Below are 6,000 nucleotides of genomic sequence, written 5' to 3' on the forward strand. Positions count from 1 at the left end.
TAATTGTATAGCTGTACCTTAGTTTTATATAGTTTTTATTTTATGTTTATGTTATAGCAGAGTGGTAGAGCTTTAGAGAACCTACTGTCTAGGCTCTATTCCCACTTTCCACCTAAATAAAATTAAAAAAATGGTATACATAAGGCAGCTAGTTTTAAGACATTCCATTCTCTACTTTCTTCCAAATTCTCGATGCATTGCTTGTTGAGTGGTGGAACTCAACACCAGAGCAGAGAAGATAACAACATATAAAAGGTTTTATGGTAGGAAAATCAATTACAGTCTATAAAAATCAATTATAAATCACATATAAAAATCAATTACACTCTAAATCAAGTATCAAATATCAAGCATTAAGCATAAACTGAACTTCAATAAAGGCGTGGTACAATTCAATAGGCAATGACAATAGCAAAGGTAATTAATGGGACTTGTTTAAAGACCTTGGTTTAATGAAAAGAGGCGGCTTCTATATTAAATATTTCATGTGAAAGTCATAATAGAATTAATATAGCGGCACTCCTACTGTTTTAACTTGAATGTTTATTTATATTTATATGGTTGAGGTCAGTCACGAGCGTGCGATGGTAAGTATGATTGGTTGTGAGTTGGATTCCCACTCGAGGAAATTAATTCGACCCCTTCAGGATTTGGTGGAAAGTGGGCAATGAAATCTGGCCAAGGTTCCATTAAAAGATGCAATTCCATGATAAAATGCCGAGGCCTCATTAAAATTTTTAAAAATGGAAATTTCTCACTTATCCAGGTCCGTCTTAACCAGGTTTCACAGAATATAATTTGTTGTTACAATTTAATTTAAATTAATTAAAAAAGCCTGTACTGTAGAAGAAATGGAAAGACATTTTTTCCACTCTCACCTATTTCGTCCTATTGTACTAGTCCAGTTCGCCTCGCCTCCATTTTGGTCTGCCAATTGTCCTTTTAAAATAAAAAAGTCAATATAAAAAAATAAAAAATATTAAAAAATAGGCTTACACGCTAACAATAAATATCAATTTGACAAAGTCCCCCAATATTATGGATGAAAAATTTCCGATGAGTGACGGGAAAGGGAGGACGCGACGAGGCTGTTACACGGTGTTTTATCGCCAGCAGACGATAAACATCAATAATAATTTGTATCAACTTATCGCTTGATTGGTCCCCATTATACCCATCTCACCCTAACAAGTATGAAATAACGTATACTAACAGCTGGTGTTCAATATAACAATAATAGTGAAATGTTACTTCAATATATTGATGTATTAAATGATATTTTGCTAAAAGAACCACTTTACGATTAATATTAAATTTTTTGCTTATTTTTTGTAAGTGAATATTTGAAAAAATACATAAATTATATTCAGCAGGCAGCTCTCCTGCCTGCTGAGGGATAAGACACTCCATTCCTCATGCGTAACTCTGTTTCCTTTCAACCCATTTTCGAGCACCGCCAGTGGAACTCAATCCACGCTTTGTCTTAATATCAGAGTGGTATGAAAACCACTGATGCCAACAATCGGGCGATGGAAATCGAACCTGGAGCCGTCGCGTTAACAGTCAGATGATGTGCCGCTATGCCATGATGATAACAAGCAAAGTATAATGGAGCTAGCAAAATGCAATTTTCTTATTTCAAATTACATGTTTTTCTTATATATTCCTAAAATAAGAAAAGATCTTACGGAATATATATTTCCTTTATATAAAACTATTCCGTAACTCACGAAGTGACTGACATACAGCACATACCCGCAACTACTGGCCATACAAAACTGACGTTTGGCATGTAGGTTTTTTAGGAAGAACATGCGAACACTCGAAAATTTCCACCCGAAATTTCTATGAGAGCGAAACAAACGATTTCACGTTTATTTATAAAAAAAATGAAATCAGGGTAGAGGGAACCTAGTTTTAGATTCTCCGTTCCCCATTTTCCTGCGAATTCCAGACATTGCGTTGCCTCACCCCCACTTACCAGAGCGAAGAAATGAAAATATGAAATATTAAATTTTCTCCCTCGGGGTATTTTTTTCCAAAAATAATTTAAATTTATTACTTACCAATAATAAATAGAATATTACAAAGTGTTTGATTTGTATCTGATTATACATTTTCACATCAGGTGTTCAATCGAGGGAACATTTAATTATTTATGCATAACTTCACACGTATCGACGCAACTTGAATAAGTCATACGTTACAACGAACCGTATTCATGTATAAATTAAATCACCAAGCATAATATTAAGCTTATTTGTGCTTATTTTTCAATATTTCTTGTTATTTATGGCTGTTAAATGAATTATAGTAACCATACTTTCCTTAGGATTTAGAAGTTTAATTGCAGTCTAGTCTTTTTATATATTTTTAAGTTAAGATGAAAAGATATAGAGCGGACGAAAAGCGAGAATAGAATGAGCGATATGGGAAAAAGAGTGAAGATGAAAAAAAATAACTGTATTGTAAATATGAAGTAAATACTATATTTAGACAAAATCCGTTATACCTAGAAATGGGGAGAAGAAACTAAACCATTTCTAGGAATACGATAACATTATTACTCTAACATAAAAAATAATACATCATCGTTAAGTATTTCTGTACTTTTGGGTTTTTTGTAGAAATAAGAGACTCTAGATAAATTGTGCCGGCCATCCTTCATATATCTACGGTACATTCCGATCTCAATTTCGTTTCTTTTGTTATATATTTTCAGAACTACTTACATTTTCGTTTGACAAATAATAAAATGTACTAAAACATCTGCAAAATGGTGTCCATTTAAGAATACGACGAAGCAATCTCTCATCTTAAGATTATATTACAAATATAGGGACGGACTTGGCGGACGCGAGATTGGTGCTGGGATGCATAATTACATTTTGTATAGAATATAATCGCAAAGGTAACAATTGAGTTACGAGATTTCCTCTAAAAACGTTAAGAAATTCTTAATGGGATTCTCAATGTTATATTTACTAATATATGTACTTTGGATTAATTAACGCGATTTACGATTTTAATCGAGGTCAATAGACTTACTTCGCTTTCGTCATTTACATCTTTTTCATTTTACAAATTTTATTTTAGCTTACTCTTACATATTCAGGAAAACGTGTTAAAAAGAGCGAAATTTATGTATGTTTATTTTTTTTTACTTTACTGCTCAAAGGACTCTAAAAATGTTATAACATTTAATAGCTTATTTCACACCAAAATTACAAGCATGCTTACGTCTAGATCCTTATAAAACAGTTATAAAAAAAAAGTTATACGTTATAAAAAAAAAACCTTTACAAGTAAAAGCTTTGTTATTTGAATAATAAAATATTTCCCAACGGCGCTATGTATCTTTGTTCATATTCATACATCATAAAAACTCACGCGACGCCTGTTAATTTACAGTAGTGCAATTTTTATGAATTATAATTAAATTTTATTGCTAGACGCGATAATGCTTGGAAACGTATTTTTTTTTTATTTATATTCCAAGGGGAAACGTATTTTTAGTTATTTAATTTCACTTCGCTTTTTGTTAAAGTTGACACATTGAGAAAGCTTTATAATTATTAAGTCAGCTTCACGCAGTATGACGCTCATAGCAGGATAGACAGAAGTAACCTTGTGTTAAGGCACTTCTTTTCCCAATTTCCGCCGAATATTCATTCCCTTGAGTGGAAATCGAACCCACGACCGTCGCGTTACAGTCACTCTCTTGTGCCCTTGTCGGTTTGCGCCACGATGGCCTGAAAGTTTATATATAATAAATTTTTATAAATAATACTTTTTAAAATTATATTTATTATCAATGTTTAAAGAAAAAGACATAGGTAGGTAGGTACTTCACTTTAATAAATACTTAGATTTATTTTCGAGTGCAATAAAAAATGAGGCCACATAAAGTATTTAAAATTTTATTTCCTTTATTATTTATGGCCTTATTCTAATACATTATTACAAAATGCATAAAACTAATATTATACATTTACTTCCATATTTCGTGGCTCTGTACCCAAGACGATAAATAAGGATGCGATCCCGCTGCGCATGGAATTTTTAATATGTTTACCTTGTAATCTTTTTCTTCTCACAAAATGTTTAAGCTTTGAAATATTACTATCGATGATCGATACACATGTATGGGAAATAATCAAAATACTTGGGGGAGCAAACTTTGAAATATACTCGTAGTTATTAAAATAAAAACTGTGATTCCTATAAATTTTATCATAAGCTGTAGGTACTTATGTAAGCCGTACTTAAGGACTTGTGTGACAAATATATTAGAAAAATTTTTCGCATTTTCGAGACATTGCGTGTTGAGGGGCGGAATTCAACACCGCGCCTTGGTACAAAAGCGAAATAATTTGAATATCAATTAATAAATAACAATTCGACCTCACGGAAATCGAGCAGACAACCTTCGCGTTACCTATTAAATATATTAAGATAATTAATGACATTACCATTATTAAAATTCACAACCAGTAACTGAAATATAAAATCATTCCCAAAAAACCCGCGTAACCTTGGGGGTTACGAGACCTACATTCTAATAACCTTTTAACAAACCGAAATGTAGTTCGCGAGAAAACATTTCGTCGATCGGTGTTCGTCTTTGCATAATAATAGCACAATGGCTCGATTCTTACAATGAGCAATCAGAATATTAATATATAATTTAGTCTTTATACTTAAGAGCTTAAGGGGTACAGGTTCGATTTACATTTGAACGTTTGTACTCTTACAAAATGCTGGTAACACCTTTAAAGCCCACTTCATGAATTATTCGGTTCTGCCAGTTGTGACACTCTTGGAGAACCAGCCCCAACGGACCCATTCCTCCCATCATGTTTCAAACTTCAATACGAGTTCGAAATTATATTACTACCATATATGCTAGTATAGGATTCTCGTAGGATTTCGAATTCAACTTTGCATTTTGACTATGGTTAGACTTGGGTTGTGGTTATGGTTAGAGTAACTTAGTATAAGAGATAAATTCGGTTGAGAAACTCTTTGAATTAACAAAAAATTACTTAAATACATCTTTATTCTTTATAATATCTATAATAATTTATATGAAATATGTCCATTCTGTGGTTATTTATATATTAATAAGCTAAATTTTGAATTCATTCCTAATACATTTAAAATTCAGCAGATGTTTTTTGGCTATTTTAAAAATAAAATAAACCCGTAAATTATATCTTTTATGGATTCATACGTATGTACTTTAGAAAGACATAATATGTAAGGTAATAATTCATAGTTCACTCACTCATGTCGTCAAACCATTTCTCTGTAAAAACCTTATTCTCTTATTTCTCTCATCGAAAATCAATAAATCCTTTATTATTAAAAAATATAAAAGCGCGGCGTTGAGTTCCGCCACTCTACACACAATGCCTCCAGAATTCGGCGGAAAGTGGGTGTCTTAACACTAGGTTCCCTCTGCCTAACCTGCTGTGTGCGGGATACAGCGTGAAGCTGTTTTTTTTTTTAGCTATTTCAAAAATATATATTTTTATTTTCAGATTTCCAGCACCTAACAAGCTGAAGTGCTACTGAACGAAACGTAAGTTAATTTTGAATACATTGTTCTTTTCTAGGTGTTTTTTTTTTCGCCCAAGCACTCTGAAATATGCGCTTATTATAATTATTCCTACTCATTTTCAACTCTATCAGTTTTTCAATAGCCTCATACAATAACACCTACAATGGCTACAAAAGATATTCATAGTGACGATACAATACAAAGACAATACAGTTTATTTAAAGAATGGTTATTATAATATATTAATATCAATTCTTCATAAAAATACTTTTATTATGAAATGAATCGAAACGAAATCCTTTATAAAATAAACAAAATTGCTTATTCGAGCACTTTTTGCCGGACTATTGAACAGCATTTTATTTCCATAATAAATAACTTCTTAAAGTTTTAATATAAATAATGTTTCCATATAAAATTTCAATATTGTCAGTGGT

At 31.8% G+C, this 6,000-nt stretch overlaps 1 long non-coding RNA gene across 1 annotated transcript in view; it reads left to right on the forward strand.

Moving 5' to 3' along the window:
• LOC146529865 (uncharacterized) overlaps positions 1-5,587 on the forward strand; it is a 59,078-nt gene extending 53,491 nt beyond the window's left edge. The window contains exon 3 of the long non-coding RNA XR_014878904.1: positions 5,544-5,587. This is a non-coding gene — a long non-coding RNA (uncharacterized LOC146529865). The remainder of the gene's footprint in view (positions 1-5,543) is intronic.
• The last annotated feature ends 413 nt before the right edge of the window (positions 5,588-6,000 follow it).

The sequence above is a fragment of the Heliconius melpomene genome, chromosome 17 (assembly GCF_056956725.1).
Source record: "Heliconius melpomene rosina isolate 202511_hmr_F chromosome 17, ASM5695672v1, whole genome shotgun sequence".
In the NCBI taxonomy this organism is placed as follows: Eukaryota; Metazoa; Arthropoda; class Insecta; order Lepidoptera; family Nymphalidae; genus Heliconius; species Heliconius melpomene.